At 37.7% G+C, this 20,932-nt stretch overlaps 1 long non-coding RNA gene across 1 annotated transcript in view; it reads left to right on the top strand.

Moving 5' to 3' along the window:
• Positions 1-4,247: 4,247 nt before the first annotated feature.
• Positions 4,248-20,932, top strand: part of LOC118144267 (uncharacterized) — a 48,259-nt gene continuing 31,574 nt past the window's right edge. Inside the window, exons 1-3 of the long non-coding RNA XR_004728899.3 lie at positions 4,248-4,471; positions 5,106-5,174; positions 18,828-18,863. This is a non-coding gene — a long non-coding RNA (uncharacterized LOC118144267). The remainder of the gene's footprint in view (positions 4,472-5,105; positions 5,175-18,827; positions 18,864-20,932) is intronic.

Below are 20,932 nucleotides of genomic sequence, written 5' to 3'. Positions count from 1 at the left end.
CACGTTGGGAGAGTGAAGTGGGCAGATCACGAGGTCAAGAGATCAAGATTATCCTGGCCAACATGGTGAAACCCTGTCTCTACCCAAAACACAAAAATTATCTGGGCCTGATGGTGTATGCCTGTAGTCCCAGCTACTTGGGAGGCTGAGTCAGGAGAATCACTTGATCCCGAGGGGCAGAGGTTGCAGTGAGCCGAGATGGCACCACTGCACTCTAGCCTGGTGATAGACCAAGACTCCATCTCAAAACAAAAAAACAGTAAGAAATCAGGTCTCTAACATTGATGCAATATAGAAAATGCTTGTGTATATGAGAGCATGCCTATTATGTGTTTTCTTAAACTTGAAACATAGCAACTATTTGAGAAAAAATTTCAGCCAAATTTTGAAGATATAAAAACTGAAGTTGAGAGCTTGAGAAAATCATGTCAAAAAGAAACAGGAATTAAGCTTATGTTTGGCTTATTTCAGTCCCACCCAAGGACCACACAAAGACTTAAAGCTTCTTAACTAACCACTAGAGACAGAGAGAAAAAAATAGCATTGTACTCTTACCTCTAGGCAATAAAGCCAATGTTTCCTCTACTTGCTCTCAGTATTTTTATGAAAAGATTTACTCATGATTCTCAAGCAATTTCAATGAAAGCCCAACTGGTTCAAAAATTTTTATCTCAGCACTAAATAGCAAAAGTCTTAAAAAGCAATTTAAGAATCATATTGATATAGTAAATAATCATATGTTTGCAGGCTGATAGGGTCTGAAACCAGATATGTTTTGTGGATACAACCAATCACGTGGAACTAATCATCAAGTGTGAAGTTAACCTAGCTTATGGCAAACGCATGCAGATTTCTGCTATGTAAAAAGGAATAAAGCACAAATCAAAGGAAAATTAGTAGTGAGCTAGAAACAGCCTTATCTTTGAATTGTCTAATTTATGAGACTTACCTGTTCCACCATATTTTTCAGTAATATAGCTTTTTGAAGTGAATTGCCTTTTTGACCAAGAAGAAATAAATAAATAGATGAACAGAGGGAAAATGAGGTACTGAAGAAGAATGAAGACTGTCTAATATATCTTGTATCTACCAGGTATAGCATGAGTACTTATGTAGTTAACTATTCTCCTAATCCCAAGCAATATCAAGATTTACTGTTTAATACTAAAGATGAAATAATACTTGAAGTTACACAAAATGTCATATACTGCAGGTATCATGATTACTGTCATTAAAATAAATTGTAAATGAACCTTCTTGTTTCTGAGACAGAAATTTAGCTGCTGTGAAATGCTGGGAGCTTCCTGCTTTTCCACTAAACCATTATTGTCTTTTATATTCTAACAACTATCATATGAATTCTCTCCAAAATAACAAAGAACAAGGAATCACTGCTGCAGAGAAAATCCTTTGGGAATTCCTCATAGGCAAAGTATTCTCTTTTTCGTTTCTAAAGACACACAAAGATTTCTTAAAGCAGGAGTCAGCAAACTTTTCTTAAAGGGATAGATAGCAAATATTTTAGAATTTTGCTGGCCACTCAGTCTCCAGAGAACCGTAAGTACTAAACTCTCCAGTTGTCTCGGAAAAGCAGCTATAAACAATATGTAAAGAAATAGCAGATCTGAAATACAATAAATTTTTGTTTACCAAAACAGGCCAAAGTTGGCCCACTGATTCTAGTTTACTGGCTTATGTCATATAGGGTGGGTTCCTCCTACCTTCCATTTGGCCAGAATAGCTCATTGGAAGTTTTTAAAAGTATTTACAAATCCACGTAATCTGCCTTTGTCTTTACTCTCCTAGAATGAAATCTCTTTATATATAAATATTAGTCATTCTTCAAATTCTACTGAAATCCACATCAGAGAACTGCAGAGTATGATATTTTGTGCATATTAGACTATCATAAACTCCTTCATCCATTATGCCATTCTATCTTGCTGCACAATAGTTCTCTAAGCATGAGAAACAGAGAAGCTAAATAAATGTCCATGATCAAATGAGGGAAAAGCAACGGTAAAGCCAAACTTTTTTGAATTCTATTTTGGCAGTCTTTATTGAGCTGTTAACAATTTTAGCATTACCAAAGTATTCCTAGGAACATAGAGCTCGACATTCCATCAAGTACAAAAAGCCCCTCTATCAGTTAACTAACAATTAATACTCAGTTTTAATATTTCTAGTCATAAGAAACTAGCTACAGATGTGCCTTGACTTACAAACAGCTTATTTTTAAATGGACCTTTGTGAATACATTTCTTATTAAATCAAATGGCACGATAAAATTACTTGCTAATGTATGCAGAGTTGCTCAAATGGTGAATGTCTGTCCCTATTAATAAAAACTGCAAGTAGAAAGAAAACTAACGAGCTTCAATACCTCCTATGGCAATATAGCCCCGATTGGACAGGTCTGAACGCTATTCCTTATATTGAAAAAACTATCTCTGCTGCAATATTTACTTTTCTGCTACAGATTTACTTTCATAGTGTCTTCTCTCCCTTTTCTGTGACAATATGCACATATTTAAGAAAAAGTTGTCATGTGTCCTCTAAGAATTTTTAAAAGGACTATACCACACTAAAATCGTGATTTTTTTTCTCCATAGCATATGCTTCCAAGAAAACATCCAACAACTCACATGTACATGTGTCAGTTTCAAAATATGATGTTTTCATATTTTGCAAGTGGTCTGACTGGCAAGAAACAGTGAGACTTGTCTTTTATGCCTTGTGAACTTGAATTTCCTTAAAATACACTGTGCCAATGATAGACTCCCTTGATAAATCTGTTAGTAGTTTACATATGTTCCTTGCCTTTTAAGTAGACTTTCAGTAAGTTAAAAGCAGAAATAACTCATTCATGTTACAATGAATTCTTGCATGAACTATTTCCTCTTATTTCCTGGTCACGTGAGTATTCAATGGAGGCTTAAAACTCACACTGTAATGTGGAATTCTACCTGATTTAACATCATATGTTGTCACTGTACAGTGGACCGTCCTAGGCTTAATTTCCTAAATCAGTGGACCTGTCCTTAACAAAGGAAAGATTCTTCCATGAGTAATGAAGTCCCAGATAAAAAAGTTTGAAAACAAATGTTCTTTTTGAAGCCTTAGCAGTAAAGTCACGGACATGACAGGGTACTGTGCATTTAGATCTATATTTCACTTGCTTTTGCTAGGATAAGCACTCTCTGGAAGAAATTCCCAGAATGCTGAAAGCTGAAACTGCTCCCAGCTTGTTTTCATACATAGTCATGGATCTCACCATTTGTGATCGAAAGTTGTGAGAACAGACTCTCTAAAGCTGGTGATCAGCAGTGAAAGAGCTTAAATATATCCATTTCTTATTTGCTTAAGTTAAATAAGCAAGAGAAGAAAGTTTAAAGATATCAGTAATATAGTAAATGTGACTCTATTTATTTCACATAAAGTCAGCATTTTTGCTTAATTTAAATATTTTGAATCTGTTTAATTTTTAGATTTATATTTATAAATATTATTTTTAAATTATTATTTTGAGAGCACAAAAGCGGAAGATCTTGTGTGACAGAAAGATGTTTAGGCAAAAGCAAAAAAAAAACAAAAACACATGGGTAATATATCTGATTCTATCAATGCTGCAAGATTTTCTCATCAAGCTATTTATCTATTGATCTGCAAATACTCATGGCAATTTCTAAGCCTTCCAAATCACTGTGATGCAGCCTAGAGCTACCATACCAAGGCTCTTTTCTATAGGATAAGCAGACTAAACTCATTTGCAAGTCCTGACTTTTTCCTTTTATTCTCCAGTGGCTCATTAACTTGTTTCTAGTAGTAATATCAATGTATCAAGGAGCTGTTTAAAGGCTCTCAGCATGAACTTAAGATTTCAAAGTGAATGTGACTGAAGTAGTGACTATCATTTTCATTCAGCAGCCATTCTGTGGAATTTGATGATCTCCAGATTAGGAGCAGAGCAAGGTGGGTTTCTGAAAAAGTTGTGCCTATAGACAGCAGCTTCAATCATATCCAAGAATTCTAAGATTTTGCTGCTGTTGGTGTACCTTATGGTTGTGAAACTTGCCTAGCCAGCCTCCAAAATAAGTGAATTCCCTTCAATGTATGTATTTCTTACTGGTCCTGTTTCTCCAACTGAACCCTGACTAAAACATTTATTAATGTGGCAGAAGTAACAATGCATGATTTCAAATGTTATGTCATAAAAGGTGAAACAGCTTCTGTCTGGCTTTCAGATGCTTGCCCTGGAAACCAGCCATGATGCCATGATGAAATCCAGGCAACAGAGTTGTGTTTCAGCCCAAAGCATCAGATGGGATCCAGGTGACTGGCATCATTATCAGTCAGACATGTGAGAGAAATCCTTAAGATGACTTCAGACTCATCACTCATTATCTTCAACCACATGAGAAACCCAGAGCGAGAACCACCCAGCCAAGGCCAATCTCTAGAACTTCAAAAGGTAATCATAAATGAAGGTTGTCATTTTACACTCTTGTTTATGCTACTGTGTGCTTTTCACACAGCGGTACATATCGGTTACAGACTGCATTTATCTTGTGTTAAAATCACACATTTTGAACCACATTTTCCAATTCCCTTTCTTACATGATTCTATGTTATGGGTTTCCACAATAAACATCTTAACAAGATTTGGAAGAAAGGAGTTAAGCAGCAGTCTGGTTTATACTTGGAAAATCAGACTAGAGTGAGACGTTCTTACAAGTCACATATTTTTTGGTGGACCTACAGGCTCACTTCATTGGCTAGAGGCAGTAGCTAGCCCACTCCAGCTTTAGATTCTGCCAGATCTCCTTGGGACGGCAGCCAGACCCAGAGCTCCCTCATCCTCCATCTGATCTCTTTCTTCAGTTTCCTTGGATCCTGGACCACACTCACATGAAACTGTAGAGGAATACCTCAGCTATACTGCAGGCCTTCCATACAAACAAAACTGTAGGCTGGAGATAGCGAGAGACTAATAAAGCTCTATGTAATGGACAAATTTCAGTTTATCCTCATGGCTTTCAGCTCATTCTCAAATATTCTAGCTTGTCTTTCTTCTCTCTCACTTTATTTCTTTTTTCCCTTTCTAGCTTTCGGATCATCAACTGACATAGGGGAAGAAGACTTCCATAGGATGCTCAACCACCACCCAAGATCATGTAAGGTTTAAACTTTATAATAAATCCATTTTGTTTCTCATAGTTCTACTTTTCTCATCAAATCATAACTGATAACAATGATCCATATTTTGAAATCCAGTGTCCTCTCTGAAGTTTCTGCTTTCTGCTTTCAATGATTCCCAGTGTCTCAGTCAGTTCAGGTTGCTATAATGAATATAGCACAGAATGAGTAACATAAACAATAAACATTTTTTTCTCACAACTGTGGAGACTGGCAAGTCCAAGATCAATCAAGGTACTGGAAGATTTGGTGCCTAGTGGGGGCCCACTTTCTGGTTCATAGATAGCCATCTTTTGGCTGTGTCCTCACTTGGCAGAAAAAGAGAAAGAGTTCTCTGGATCTTTTTTATAAAAAGGACAGAAATCCCATTCATGAGCGCTCCACTGTCACAACCTAATCACCTCCCCAAGGCCTTGCCTCCTCACACCATTACATCGGGGGTTAGGATCTCAACATATAAATTTGGCGAGGATACAATCAGTACTCAGCACCCAGTCTCATTCATGTCTCTATTCACTAACTTTTTTCTGTATTTTAAAACCCAGATATGAAGTGGACCCCCCCTTTTTTTTTGAGACGGAGTTTTGCTCTTGTAACCCAGGCTGGAGTGCAATGGCACTATCTTGGCTGACTGCAACCTCTGCCTCCTGTATTCAAGCGATTCTCCTGCCTCAGCTTCCCAAGTAGCTGGGACTACAGGCACGTGCCACTATGCCCAACTAATTTTTTTGTATTTTTTAGTAGAGACAGGATTTCACCATGGTGACAAGGATGGTCTCAATCTCTTGATCTTGTGATCCACCCGCCTCAGCCTCCCAAAGTGGTGGGCTTACAGGTGTGAGCCATGGCACCCGGCCTGTGGACCCCCTTTTCTTGTATTGTTTTTATAGTCACTTTTGTTGAATATTTCATTGAAGTTCACAGCCAGTGGAGAAGTTTTCCAATAAAAATATAATGTAAAATGTCTTTGGCAACTTTCTTTTTTGGCATTTTTTTTTTTTTTTTTTTTTTTTTTTTGGCTATCCACCTGCCTTTGCAGTCTTCATCCTCCATGTACTTTGCTTAGTTCTGGACTGTCTCTAAGACAGTGCTTGCCTGTCTATGTTTTTCTATTTCTCCAAACACTCCTTACCCCTGAATCCCAATATATCTGTTTTCCTCACTTTGTATTTCAGAACCATTCATTTCTCCCCTTAAAATTTGTATCCAAAAATGCTAAAAGTACTTCCTAAACAAAGGCTCATCTATACTATGTGCCATCCTTTAGTATCACAGAAAAGCTGAAAGAATATTGAAATTGAATGTTTTATAATTCTCCAGATTGTTCTTATGGTTATATAAGTTTGAAAATTTTAAAAATAGAAAATCATATACATCTTTATTCATTTAATAAATTGCTGCCCAGTGCCTTCTGTGTATCAGACATTGTTCCAAATGTCAGTGAGGCAATGAACTAAACAAACATTTTGCTCCCATGCAGCTTATCTCCTAGTATTAAGTGTGAGTGTAGATAGATGATAAAGTATCGTTTATATGTTATATCCATTAGTGATCACTGCTATGAAGATAATTAAGCAGGATAATAATAAGGAAAGTTAGGCTGATACTTTGTACAGGGTGGTCATGAAAGATTTCAACAATAAAGATGTATTTAAGCTGAGACTTAACAGGAGGGAGGACACAAGCCATGTACTTACCTCGCTGAAGAGTGTTTCAGGTAAACTAAACAACAGCACTATCCATGAAACTCAAAAGCAGAGTAAGTAAGGAGAAAGGTGGCAAACGTAGAGCCATGGAAATATGAAGAGGCAGGGTCGCAGCAAATAGGGACACTTTAACAGCAAGGACTTGTATTTGGAGTGCGATGGAAAGTCAAAATTTGTAAACGAAAAATATGATTTCACTGATTTAGTATTTTTTATTTTTAAGACTAAATCACAGAATTAAGAATCACAGGCAGAAGCAAGGAAAAAATTCTGAATTCTCATTATTCTTAAAATTATTTACTTAGGCAATAAGTAAATGTAAGCTCAGTGTAGGAAAGAATGTTTTTGTGTTTTGGATCCTCAGAAGCTAGGGCAAATTATTATGCAATAAGTGCTCAGTGAATATTTTATATGTATTGGCGTATATCAGACCCATCCACTTTTGGGTGGTGCCTGAATACTGTGCAGAACCATTCATGAACCAAGCCCTAGTCTTATCTTCCTCTGTCAACTGATCATAGGGAACTCCCCATGAGGCCTTTGTTGCAGGCTGAGGGAGAGAAGGCAGGATGGCATAAGTGGAGTGTTTGAGCCACCTCTTCAGGTAAGTTACTTGTGCCTTTGGGACCTGCTCGAGCCCCAACATATATATACCACTTCCATTTGATGATAGAATGTTGCTGTGCATGACTCAATTTATGGCTAGACAGGTCAGGAAGCGACCAGTCCATGATAGGCAGTTCAGGTAACATGGTTGCTTGATGACCCACAGTCAAAATTCAGTTTTCCAGAAAATCCAGTAACAGGTCAAGAGCTGTCTCTCAAAAGGAGAGTAATTATCTGCAGAAGATGGCAGATCTAGAGGCCTCTGGTGTGATTCACCTATGACAGCCTGCCAAAGGCTCCAAACAGCATCTGTATTTGCCACTGAGACCAGAAGCAGCATTAGATCTGCTGAGTCATATGGCCCAAGTGGCAGAGAAGCTTGCACAGCAGCCTAGATCTGTTGCAGAGCCTTCTCCTATTCTGGACCCCACTCAAAACTGGTTACCTCTCAGGTCACTTGATAAATGGGCCAGAGTAACACACCTGAATGAGAAATGTGTTGTCTCCAAAATCCGAATAGGCCCACTAAGAGTTGTGCCTCTTTCTTGGTTGTAGGAGAGGCCAAATGCAGCAACTTATCCTTCCCTTTAGAAAGAATATCTCAACAGGTCCCACACCACTGGGCCCCTAGAAATTTTACTGAGGAAGAGGGTCTCTGCATTTTACGGGATTTATTTTGCATCCTCTAACATACCAATGTCTCACCAATAAGTCCTGTGTTTGGTACTTCTTGCTCACTGGATGCAATCAGCATAATGTCATCAATGTAATGGACCAGTGTGATGTCTTACAGAAGTGAAAAGTGATCAAGATCTCTCCAAATAAAATTATGACACAAAGCTAGAGAGTTGATATACCTGTGAAGTAGGAGAGTTAATGTATATTGCTGGCCTTTCCAGCTGAAGGCAAATTGCTTTTGGTGGGCCTTGTGGACAGGAATAAAGAAAAAGGCATTTGCCAAGTCAGTGGCTACGTACCAGGTACCAGGAGATGTGTTAATTTGCTCAAGTAATGAAACAACATTTGCTACAGCAGCAGCAAGTGGAGTCATCACTTGGTTAAGCTTATGATAATCCACTGTCCTTCTCCAAGATCTGTCTGTCTTCGGCACAGAAGAATAGGGTGAGTTGAATGGGGATGTGGTGGGAAACAACACCCCTGAGTCTTTTTTTTTTGAGATGGAGTTTCACTCTTGTTACCCAGGCTGGAGTGCAATCGTGCGATCTCGGCTCACCGCAACCTCCGCCTCCTGTGTTCAGGCAGTTCTCCTGCCTCAGCCTCCTGAGTAGCTGGGACTACAGGCACGCGCCACCATGCCCAGCTAATTTTTTGTATTTTTAGTAGAGACAGGGTTTCACCATGTTGACCAGGATGGTCTCAATCTCTTGACCTTGTGATCCATCCGTCTCGGCCTCCCAAAGTGCTGGGATTACAGGCTTGAGCCACCGCGCCAGGCCTCCCCTGAGTCTTTCAAGTACTTAGTGGCACTAATCTCTGCCATCCCTCCAGGGATGCATTTTACTATTTTTCTAGGTCAAGTCAGCTCTAATGGCTTCCATTTGGCCTTTTGCACCATAATAGACCTCACCCTACCAGTCAGGGAGTCATTGTGGAGGTTCTGCTCGCCGCTAAGTATGTCTATGCCAATTATACATTCTGGCACTGGGGAAATGACCACAGGATGAGTCCAGGGACCCACTAGACCCGCTGTAAGTTGGACCTGAGCTGACACTCCATTAATTACTTGACATCCTTAAGCTTTCACTCTAACTGGAGAACCACAATGATATTTTGGCTCCCCTGGAATCAATGTCAGCAAATAGCCAGTGTCCAGTAGTCCCCAAATCGTCTGATCATTTCCCTTTCTCCAGTGCACATTTACCCTGGTAAAAGGCTAGAGATCTCACTGGGGAAGAAAGGGAGAAAGATTCACTGCATAAACTGTCAGTATGTAGTGGTGTCCTTTATCAAGGGGACCTGGCCTCCCTTTCATTCAAGAGGTTCTAGGTCTAAACTGGCTCAGGTCTGGAAATTGATTAAGGGGCCGTGATTCTCTGTTTTTATAATTGAAATTAGTCTTTTGTTCACTCTACCTAGAAGTTTTCTGTTTGTATAATTTAAGTAGCAATGCAGTAGGCTTCCTATCAATTTCACTTCTTAGGAACACTGTGGTTAATTAGCTGATGCCAGAGCTCTACATGAGGCAGACTATTCTGATTGTTGCTTTGCCTCTGCTTTTCATTATTGTAACAATGCCCACCTTGCTTTTGACGGTTTAGTGCTGCCACTTGGCCCCTGCCACCTTGGGATTCAATTATTCCCATTGTATTTACATTTCCTAGTAGAGAGACTGTGGTTCCCACCATTTCATCTGACATACAGAGAAGAGCTATTACAGGGCTCTTCAAAGATGCAGGTTCTGTCCTCACAAATCTATTTTCCAAGACATTGGTCAAGGCTATGTCTTCTAGATTCTCCCAGCTGGAATGAGTGGGTCTAAAGTGACTAATCCACTCTATCATCCCAATATCCCTAAGCCTTTTGATCCCTTCCTCTACATTAACCCAAGGGAGATCAGGCATTTCCAGCTGGCTCACAGTGGGCCATCTTTCAATCCATATTTCAACTATCTACCAAATAAACTATTAGAACTTTTTTTTTAACTTCCCAAGCTGCAACATTAAATGCAGAATTCCTCCTTAGAGTTGGATCAGGCTAAATTTCTTGATTTTGGCCCACTATGTTTCTTCCACCATTATCCCATACCCTTTTATTCATTCCCACACTGGTTCTCCAGACTCCTATTTATATAAATTAGAAAAGTTGGCCGGGCGCGGTGGCTCAAGCCTGTAATCCCAGCCCTCTGGGAGGCTGAGGCGGGTGGATCACGAAGTTAAGAGATGGAGACCATCCTGGTCAATTTGGTGAAACGTCTCTACTAAAAATACAAAAAATTAGCTGGGCATGGTGGCTTGTGCCTGTAATCCCAGCTACTCAGGAGGCTGAGGCAGGAGAATTGCCTGAACCCAGGAGGCGGAGGTTGCGGTGAGCTGAGATTGCACGATTGCACTCCAGCCTGGGTAACAAGAGCGAAACTCCATCTCAAAAAAAAAAAAAATTAGAAAAGTCAAGCAGTTCTTTTTGAATGTAGTGCCCCTCCTCATGGGTCACACTCTCAACCTCATCTCCAGGGGCCCACTGGGACTTTCTTTAGTCTAGTTATAGGTCTAGAAGGAAACAGGGGTGTTGGGGGTGACCTCTGAGGAGAATCAACATTATCTTGCCTGGCAAGTGCCTCAGGAGAGGTCATCACTGCTGCCTCAGGCAGTACAGGGTTTATTTCCTCAGACAAATGTGGAAAGGCTGATGGCAGCATGGATCAGGGAGGGGATGTCACCCCTGCTGGGGATGGGGAAGTGGTTCCTTCTGGAAGAAAATGTTCAAACTCAATGTCCCCAGCTTCATCAGGGTCCTCGCACACATCCTCATTCCAAGTTGCAGGGTCCCATTCTTTCCCAATCAATGCCCTCATTTTAACAGTAGACACCTGGTGAGTCTGTGCATCCATCTTTTGTTGCAGGTCAGCCACTCACATGATAAGAGTTTGTATCTTTTTCCCCACAATTTTAGCTCTTTCTCTACAGAAGATTCTCACTCAGGGCAATCTGAGCAGTTTTGAGGCTCCGTGTCTGCTTCTGAAGCTGGGAGACAGAATCCCTGAATTTATCATTTTGTTTAATCACTTTGTCCTGTAAACTTAGGAGCAACCAACCAGCTTCATTATGTTCCTTTGTTCTCCATATGTGGTCAAATGTATTATGTACAGAGCCACTAAACTCCATGTCTCTCACAAGCAGTGAATCAGGAGCGTCAAATGCATTTATTTTGCATAACTCTGTAAACAGTTCATTCCAAGGATTATCAATGTTCTTCATACTATTAGAAGTAGAGTCCTTAGCATTTTTTGGGTCTAAGCATATTAAGCAGCCACTTCTAGAAACCCCAAAACCAACGAAAGAACTCCATCCTTAATATTCTGTTCCTTTAGAGCCACTCCTGGTGCCAAAATCTGTATTAGTCAGGATTCTTCTAGAGAAACAGAACTAAAATGGGGAAAGTATTGACTTATATGTCCACAAAGTCCCACAATAGGCTGTCTCCAAGCTGAGGATGAAGGAGAGCCAATCTGAGTCCCAAAGGGAGTCCAGTGTTTGAGGGCAGGAAGTATCTAGCCTGGGAGAAAGATGTAGGCTGGGAAGCTAGGCCCATCTCTCCTTTTCACAATTTTCTTCCTGCTTTATATTCGCTTGCAGCTGATTAGATTGTGCCCACCAGATTAAGAGTGGATCTGCCTTCCCCAGCCCACTGCCTCAGATGTTAATCTCTTTGGGCAATAGCCTTACAGACACAGGATCAATACTTTGTATCCTTCAGTCCCATCAAGTTGACACTCAGTGTTAACCACCACACTTGTTGATTTTCTACCAGTTGATAATGTTAATTACTGAAAGAGTGTTTTGAAATCTCCAAATGTAATAGTCACATAGTGGGAATTTTTATGTTAAACTTGCTAGGAATTGGGCTATGTTTAATGTTTACTGTAGTTGTAGTTGGCAGTCTTCCAATTGATATAGTTTTTCTTGATTTTAATATTTTCTGTTTTCCTTGGATTTTCCTAAGAATTTCTTAAATTGAGTCTTTGTCTTTCAGCAGTTTCAGCAGCAATCCACTGTTGTTTATGGGGCCACTGATGATGTGGAGGTAAAGTTTTGGGAAGGGGAACATTCTCCAATCTTGTTACTATTTATCAGTCTTAGAGGGACCATCCCTTGGACTTTAACCTCCACAGATACTTTTTGAACTCTCTTTTTCTTCACTTGGGTAAAACAGCCAGGCTAGAAGGGGCCAGAATAGGACAATTAACTTTTCATCCAGATGAGATGAGCCCTTCGTTATGAAGAAGACTCCAGGACTATTTTAGGATGGTTACTTTTTCCTTCCTCCTGCCATGGCCACAGGGATCTTTACTGTATTTTCACTGAGATAACTGGTGGGGTCCCTGGAGATAAAATTCACAGAAATTTTGAGGCCCTCCTAAATCTGCATCACCCAGGAGTTCTCAGCCTCATGCTGTTGTTCCGTACTCAGCCTTCCACAATTTGTCTAAGTTACCATTGGAATATTACTACTAGGTTATGGCGGCAGTGGCTTCTGCTCCAAGTAAGCAGGGCTCTGCTGTGATTCTCTGAATTCACCTATTTGAAATTTCAGTATGGTAGTTTGCCCTGTGACCTCAATTCTCCGATGGGTTAAAAAAAATTGTTTTATTTTCTGCTTGTTCAGCTTTTTTTTTTTTTTCTTGTTGTAAGCATGGGAACAGTGAATTGCAAGCCCCTTACCTGTCAGAGGTGAAACTGGAAGTTCCCAAGTGTGACAACCGGGTGAATGTCAATTGGAGGATAGTGGACTGTATTCAGAAAAGTGTCACCACTAAAATAATAAACATATACTTATTTTAGTATACATTGTCAATATACATAAAACAAAAACTTAATAAAGTAGGCTGTGTATAAATATCTTCATTAAGATTCTATTATTTTAAAGAGTTAATGGATTTTAAATACCTGATTATACATGTGTTAACAAAAGGTATGTTTCTTGTTATTTCTACCGAGACCTCACACTACCATTAACAGATGCAAAAGAAGTGTGAAACATGGAATCCAACTGTATTTGGAACATTTTCAGGGTGTTCTGTGACATCTTACAGTCAGATAGCAGGCTGAGTGCCTGGCATAAACACGATAGTGACTGACCCAGAAGTCATCTTGTGTCCCTGCTTCTGTTCTTGCCAACATAGAAAATGGGATTAAAACTGGCAAATGGCAGAGAGGAGCCATTGAAAGAGCAGCTAACTTTCATTATGTGGCATATGGTTTTATTATTTTTCCTTAAAAATCGTTTCTTCCTTCTTATTCTCATTGCTTTGTGGCCTAAAAAATAGTTGAATTGCTTTGGACCCCTGTCTGAAAGTTAGGGCTCAAATAGAATGTACCTTTTCTAAACAGTAACAATAGAAGTTTTCTTTTTCAAACAACCCTGCAAACAGGATGGCTCACAACTGGCCTATTGTGACCTAGTTACTGTTGGTTTTATAAGAATATTCACTATAATGCAGCCACCAAATGCAGCTTGCTGAACAGCTAGAAACAAATTCAGGGTCTTCAACAGACTTATCCATATCAGGGGAAACTTGTCCTCCAGTTATTCAAATATGTTTAGATATTCTTATGTTGTAAATATTTTTTCTTTGTTGTCTTGCTTCATGTGAAGAAAGATTTCCAAGAAATTGGAATTTCTAAGAGATTTAAATTTGCTGTAAAATTCAAATTCCTTTTAACTGAGACTGTATTTTCCTCACTAGTTTCTTCTAAGGGTATGGAGTTGTGGGGAAATGCTAAAGAAATACCAATTTATTTTCTATGTATTTTCAATTCATTGGTAAGGTTAAAATTCTGTGGTTCTTTAAAGAGTGGACAAGTACAGAGGATACTTCCAAGAAAGTCAAAGAATGAATATCATAAAGTCACTAAAGTACTAGTTTTGTTATCAGAAATATTTTACCCTAGTTTATGCTTGCTTTTTTTTTTTTCTTTGAAATGGAGTTTTGCTCTTGTTGCCCAGGCTGGAGTGCAATGACGCCATCTCGGCTCACCACAACCTCTGCCTCCCGGGTTCAAGGGATTCTCCTGCCTCAGCCTCCTGAGTAGCTGGGAGTACAGGCATGCACAGCACGCCCAGCTATTTTTTTTTTTTTTTATTTTCAGTAGAAACGGGGTTTCTCCAGGTTGGTCAGTCTGGTCTCAAACTCCTGACCTCAGGTGATGCTCCCGCCTTGGCCTCGCAAAGTGCTGGGATTACAGGTGTGAGCCACCACATTCAGCTGGTGCTTTCTTATTTTGTTTTAAAAAAGCGTGTGTTAGAAACTTCTTTACCATAAGATACTAAAATAGAAGGTATTACACACAACGTTTCAATGTTACTGTTCTATTATTTCTGTGTCCTGAAATTTTAATACTATCTTCCTTAAACTGTATGCCTTTTTTCTACACACAGGCATGCATGCATGCAGTCACGCACCCTGATTCACTTGGCTTTGTTTTTCCAATTCTCTAGTTCAAAATGAGCTACTCTTTACCTAACTGGATACAAAGATGCCAAGATGCCTGCTAATATATATTAGCCATGAAGAACTTACAGTCACAGATTTCTGTGGATTGAATGTTTGTTTTGGGGGAGCCCCAGCATGGACAGCATTGTCAAGCTGTGGAAGTGAAGGTGCCACCCCAGGGTGTCTGGAAAGTAGAGCCATTAAGGCAGAGGATTATTCTTGAGCCTTAGGGTGTTATGGACTTTGCCTTGCTAGGTTTTGAATTTGTTTGGGAACTCTCACCTCTCCTTCCCTTCCAGTTTGTCTCTTTTGGAATGGAAATGTCTATTTACTTTGTCTACAGGTTCACAGCTGGAGAGCAATTTTGCCACAACTCTCACTTCTCTCTGATTTAGATAATATTTATTTTAAAGTTGATGCTGAAATAACTGAAGGCTTTGGGAAATGTTGGGATAGAGTGAATGTATTTGGCATGTGAGAAGAACATGAATTTGGGGAGGCCATAGGTGGAGGGTATGGACTAAATGTTTGTATTTTTCTAAAAGTCATATGTTGAAACTCTAATTACCAGTGTTATAATATTTGGAAGTGGGGACTTTGGGAGGTTATTAGGTCACAAGGGCCCTCATGATGGAATTAGTGCCCTTATAGAAAGAGACAGGAGAGACTTTTCTTCCTCTTTCTTTGCTCTCTGCCATGTGAAGATAAAAGAAAATGAACATTTATTAACCATGGAAAGAGTCCTCACTAGACACTGGATATGCCAGTGACTTGATCTTAGATTTCACAGACTTCAGAACTATGAGAAATAAATTGTTCTTGTTTAAATCACCCAGTGTATGGTTATAGAATTCCAAGCTAATTAAAACAGGAATCATTTTTTCTATCTTAATCGTTGTGTCCCATGTTTTGATATGTTGTGCTTTTTCCCCATTCATCTCTATGCACACTCTAATTTCCATTGTGATTTCTTCTTTGATCCATTGCTTTTTCAAGGATACAGTGATATATTATTTCCATATTTTGGCTATTGTCACTTGCCACAACATGGATGGTCCTGGAAGACATTATGCTCGGTAAAGTAAGCTATACACAGAAAGAAAAATATCGCATAATCCCGCTTACATGTGGTCTCCAAAAAAAGTCAAATATATATAGGGAGAATAAAACAGTGGTTATCAGGGTTGAGCAGGGAATGGTGGGGGGAGGAAATGGTCAAAGCATGTAGGATGAAGAAGCTGAAAAATTGAATCTGCAACATGAGGACTATGGTTAACAATAGTGTATTGCATTCAGAGGTTTTGCTAAATGAGATTACAGATGCTTTTGCCATAGGGAGGAAAATGGGTGATTATAGGAGATAATGGACATGTTAATATGTTTCACTATAGTAACCATTTTACTATGTGTATATGTGCCTCATAACATTATATTGTATTCTTATGTATCCATAATAAAATTCATTTAAAAAAGAATAAATAAATAAACCAATGTATTTTTAATAAACTGAGAAGTTTTCCAGGACTAATATAGAGTAGATGCAACAAAAACTATTTTTGAACTGAATAAAGAATATAGTACGTCTCAATCTTTTTATACCAGTCTTTCCCATTCTGCTAAATGTTGTATCAATTAACAAGCTTAAAGAATTAAGTAAGATGATTGTAATTTTTAACAAATATTTTGGAAAATTCCATGACACAGAGATTGATTTACTTCAGATATATCACAGAAATGTCAACCTGAAGGTGCCTCTGTTGATGAAAAAGTGTTGCAATACTTTTTTTGGAATTGTGTTTAGAAACAATGTTCATTAATGTTATGGAGTCATTCAATTCTAGGCACCACTACTAGGCTCAAATATCCTCTTGCAAAGGGTTATTCTAGAAAATACGTAGCTGGCCGGCCGCAGTGGCTCACGCCTGTAATCCCAGCACTTTGGGAGGCCGAGGCGGGTGGATAATGAGGTCAAGAAATCGAGACCATCCTGGTCAACATGGTGAAACCCCATCTCTACTAAAAATAAAAAAAATTAGCTGGGCATGGTGGCGCGTGCCTGTAATCCCAGCTACTCAGGAGGCTGAGGCAGGAGAATTGCCTGAACCCAGGAGGGGGAGGTTGCGGTGAGCCGAGATCGCGCCATTGCACTCCAGCCTGGGTAACAAGAGCGAAACTCCGTCTCAAAACAAGCAAACAAACAAACAAACAAAAAAACCGTAGCTTAGTTTTTCAATTTTTTTGACATTGATAGGAGTCATTTTTAACCTGAGTAGCATGAGCTACTTCATTCTCCATATAGTAATTGTTCTCAGGAATCTGTGACATAAAAACAGAGAATTAACATTATTAGAGATATTCTCCCGATGTAGTTAAACCGTCTTGAAGGCAAAGCAGGAATATATTTCTTTCTACATTTTTTAGACTTTCTTTGCTAATTATCAGATTCTATTTAAATCAACTGGATACACCCCAGAATGCTCTAGAAAATAAAACATGCAAATTCAATGCAAATAGTATAGTTTTGTTAATTCTAACTTAGCATGTCAAAAACGGAAATATTTGCTATATAATTATTCATTGTTCAACAAGTATTCATTGAGAGCCTACATTATGGAGGACACAGCCTTATGGTTGATGATCCAATGTAAGTAAAATGACAGATTAGGTAGCTATATATAGTGCTATTTCTTTTATGAAGTCTACATAGAATTTCTATAAAGAATAATATTTCGTTCTGTGTTGTAAGTAGAGAGAGGTCAACATAGTTACAGAAAATGTAAGGAATGTAACAAAAGCAGAAAGGAATGACAAAAACTACTGTATAGCTATGATCAGGTAGAAAGAGAGCCTAATGTTCAGTATCAAAATGATGCAGTGATTATAAATAGTTCCGTAGTTGAGTTAACATTCTATACTTGATGCCACCAAGCCAACTCTTTGACTCTGGGGAAATAAATTATCTGTGTGAGATGAGAACAATAATTTTAGTATAAAGAACCAAACTTTATAATACTGAAGTGAATGGCAAACGAGATTATGTCCTGGGCTTGACAGATGTGGAAGAAGAGAAGGCAGACCAACAGGAGCTAGCATTACTAATTACCGATTAAAAGATTAAAAGGAAGACTTTATATAGAGGGGAAAAGCATGGCTTATTCTAAAAAGATTGGCATACACTATTGAGGCTAAAGTTATTGTGTACAAAACATTTCAAATTAAGGAAATACCATGCACAACATAGCAGAAATAAAGAAACACATAAGTTTGTACATGTAAAAAGTAAATTGATAAAGTTGATATGGACTCCAATAGGAAATATTTAAATGAGTGAGTGGAAATATTTAAATTTAAGCTAAAGTCCAGTGTGAAGCCAGATGAGGAATGAATTTAGACTTCATCGGGTTGGTAAACAGAACTGTAATAGGATTATAGCAGGAGTATTGAAATATCTGAGATAATTTTTCTTTAAATTACCTAATAAAAGAACAATAAGGACCATAGAGGGAGAGACTAAGGATATCATTTTTAAATAGCATCATAGTATTTTTCCTCTTGGAATGAATTTGATATTAGGAAGGGTCCAAAAGTCTTTCAGAGTAAAGTACAAGTAATATGATCAGCCATATGATCAAGCTAATAGTAATAGTATTTGAAATAATTATAAATTATAGGGTATAATTTTAATCAAATTTAAATTTTTGAATATTTCATATTTTATGTCTCATATTCATTTAAAAAAATCTCTAACTTGCATTTGGGCAATAGCTATTATACTTAGAAGCTAATATATTTTTGGTTTTGCCTTAATTTTCTTCATGATAAATAATCATACATAATACTAATTAAGTTAATCTCTTAATATATATATTTTAAATTTATTAGTATTGTTTCTGTTTGAAACTTAACTTTAAATTCTGTACATTCCAATTCAAGTGTACCTGTATGTAATAAAGATGCCAATATATCATCATATTATAAAACCAAATTCATGAAAATATATAGAAAAATGTGTACATATCATATTTTTAAAAAATTCAAATCATGCTGGCTCAAATATTTTTTAAAAAACCTTTATTTACTAGAAGTCAGCTTTTTGTGAACGGAGTTAAAACTGTCTTAGCCACCCTCATCTTCTCTCTTCTCCCTAGGTAAAGCCAAGATGTAGGCTATGTCTGATATAAACAGTAAGTAAACATGGTTTTGAAATGGAAATGGACTTAGAAGTAGATCTGATGCTATAAGTACCTCTAATCCTGACGCAAATATGCCATTAGTGAATTCTATAATATATGTAAGGTGGAAATTTTTCTCAGCAGGGAAAATAAAGTAAGAATTTGAAATAACGTGATGTGAGCTGGTCTAATTTTCCACTCTGTGTCACACGTTGATGGCCCTTATAATTCATACCTGGGGGAAAGTACAAGCAAAGCAGGAGGAGTCTGAAGCCATATAAGTCCTACTATATTAGTGAAAGTGCCGGTTAAAGAACACGTTATATTATCAACAAGAAATCATAAGACCATTAGTGCATATTTAAGCAGGAAAATAATTTGGTTTAAGAGGATTAGAAATCCCTAGTTTCTAGTTAAAAGTAATTCAACCACATAGCAAATAAACAAATTCAATAATATTTAATGTTTATGAATAAAGATAGCCAGAAGGGGAGAAATGACAATGTGATGATAAATGCAAAGCTTTGTTCTCAGAGCTTCTGAAAAATCTATGTTTCAGAAAAGTCTCCCAGAGGGGAGAAAAACAAAGCTTGCTGCTGTTAAACCCTTGTGGCTAAACCATTGTTTTGCGTTGATTTGTAACATGTTCCTTTTTCCTAAGAATCTCACATTATTTATTGAAATCATGATATTATAGTAATTAATACAAGTTCAAGCACTCTTAAAAAATAAACTTTGCAAGAATGGTAATTAATTTATCTTTTTTTTATGTGGGTCATTTATGCATCAATGTTTAAAACAGTTTCATTTGCTTTATGCTCATGTGTTATTTGCAAAGTCTATTGATGTTTCACCTATGGACAACAAATCAATAGAGACAAAAAAAAGAAATAAAATTATTATTCTTCCTCCCTTTGGCTGATATAATGTAGCTTGTCCCAATTATTCCCATGCAATAACAGAAATAATAATTTATCTCTATCTCAAAGAATTATTCTGAAAATTGAATAACATAATTTTAGTGAAAATGCTTTAATATTATAAAACAATTTGCAAATAAAATGATCCATTACTTTTTTATTAATATAATAATTGCCATTGATTAGCATGCCTTCCTGGACATATAAAAATGCAATAGGACAATTATAAGTAATTTTGAGAAATGATGGGGAAAAGGCTAGAGAGCAATTACACAAAAATATATTAAACCTGTATCAAATTTTGGTCTAAAAATTTAAAATTTAAAACATTAGATTTTGCCCAAGGTTAGTTACTAACTAACCTTGGTGTGTTTGTACACGCCAAGTGATACAAAGCAGAAAGACATTCTCAGTTATCCTGTCTTCACCCTGCATTGCATCTTTCATTCTTCGGGGCTGCAAAATGTGAATTTGCTGCAGACACTAATTGATTTTGCCAAAATCTAGCAAATACACCTGTATCCTATCTTCCCACATCTTCAACAGAGAAAAAGGGGCCAGCTTGTAGGTGCAGAGATAGGGAAGATGAAAAACAATTTCAAAATTTGGTGAATTTCACTAATAAACGGTTAATTTCAGAATGAAGAATTATTTTAATCTTATAGTAATACGACATGTTTCCTAGTGTGTTGTAAGTAGAACCCAGTGACTAGATACTCGATGTGGACAAACCAAAGTTTTACCATTTGAAAAGTATGTGATTTCAGCCAAGTTTCTCAAACTTACTTGCCCTGGGAAGAAAATCTAAAAAGAGGTGAGACATTTAGTATATTGCAAATATAAAGTTGACAGCAAGTAATGGCAGTTGAGTTTCTTATTACTATTAATACTACAGATGTCAAATTATATCTTAAAAGTGAATATTTTTGGCAGTTACGAGTGTGATCTGTCCCCTCAATGTGAGCATTCTGATGTTAGTTGATAGACTATCCTCCCTCTTTCATTGTGAAAAACTTTTAAATTTATTAGACTGAATATGTTAATGCCAGACGTAGGGAGAATGAACAAAACTTAATAAATGATATGTTGAAACTAGAGTATGATAAATCTAAGTATTTTCTCTCTTTTGTGAGTTATTCAACACTTGCAGTGTGGCAGGTT

Source organism: Callithrix jacchus, chromosome 9 (assembly GCF_049354715.1).
Source record: "Callithrix jacchus isolate 240 chromosome 9, calJac240_pri, whole genome shotgun sequence".
In the NCBI taxonomy this organism is placed as follows: domain Eukaryota; kingdom Metazoa; phylum Chordata; class Mammalia; order Primates; family Cebidae; genus Callithrix; species Callithrix jacchus.
This window is presented reverse-complemented; position numbering and strand designations above follow the sequence as displayed.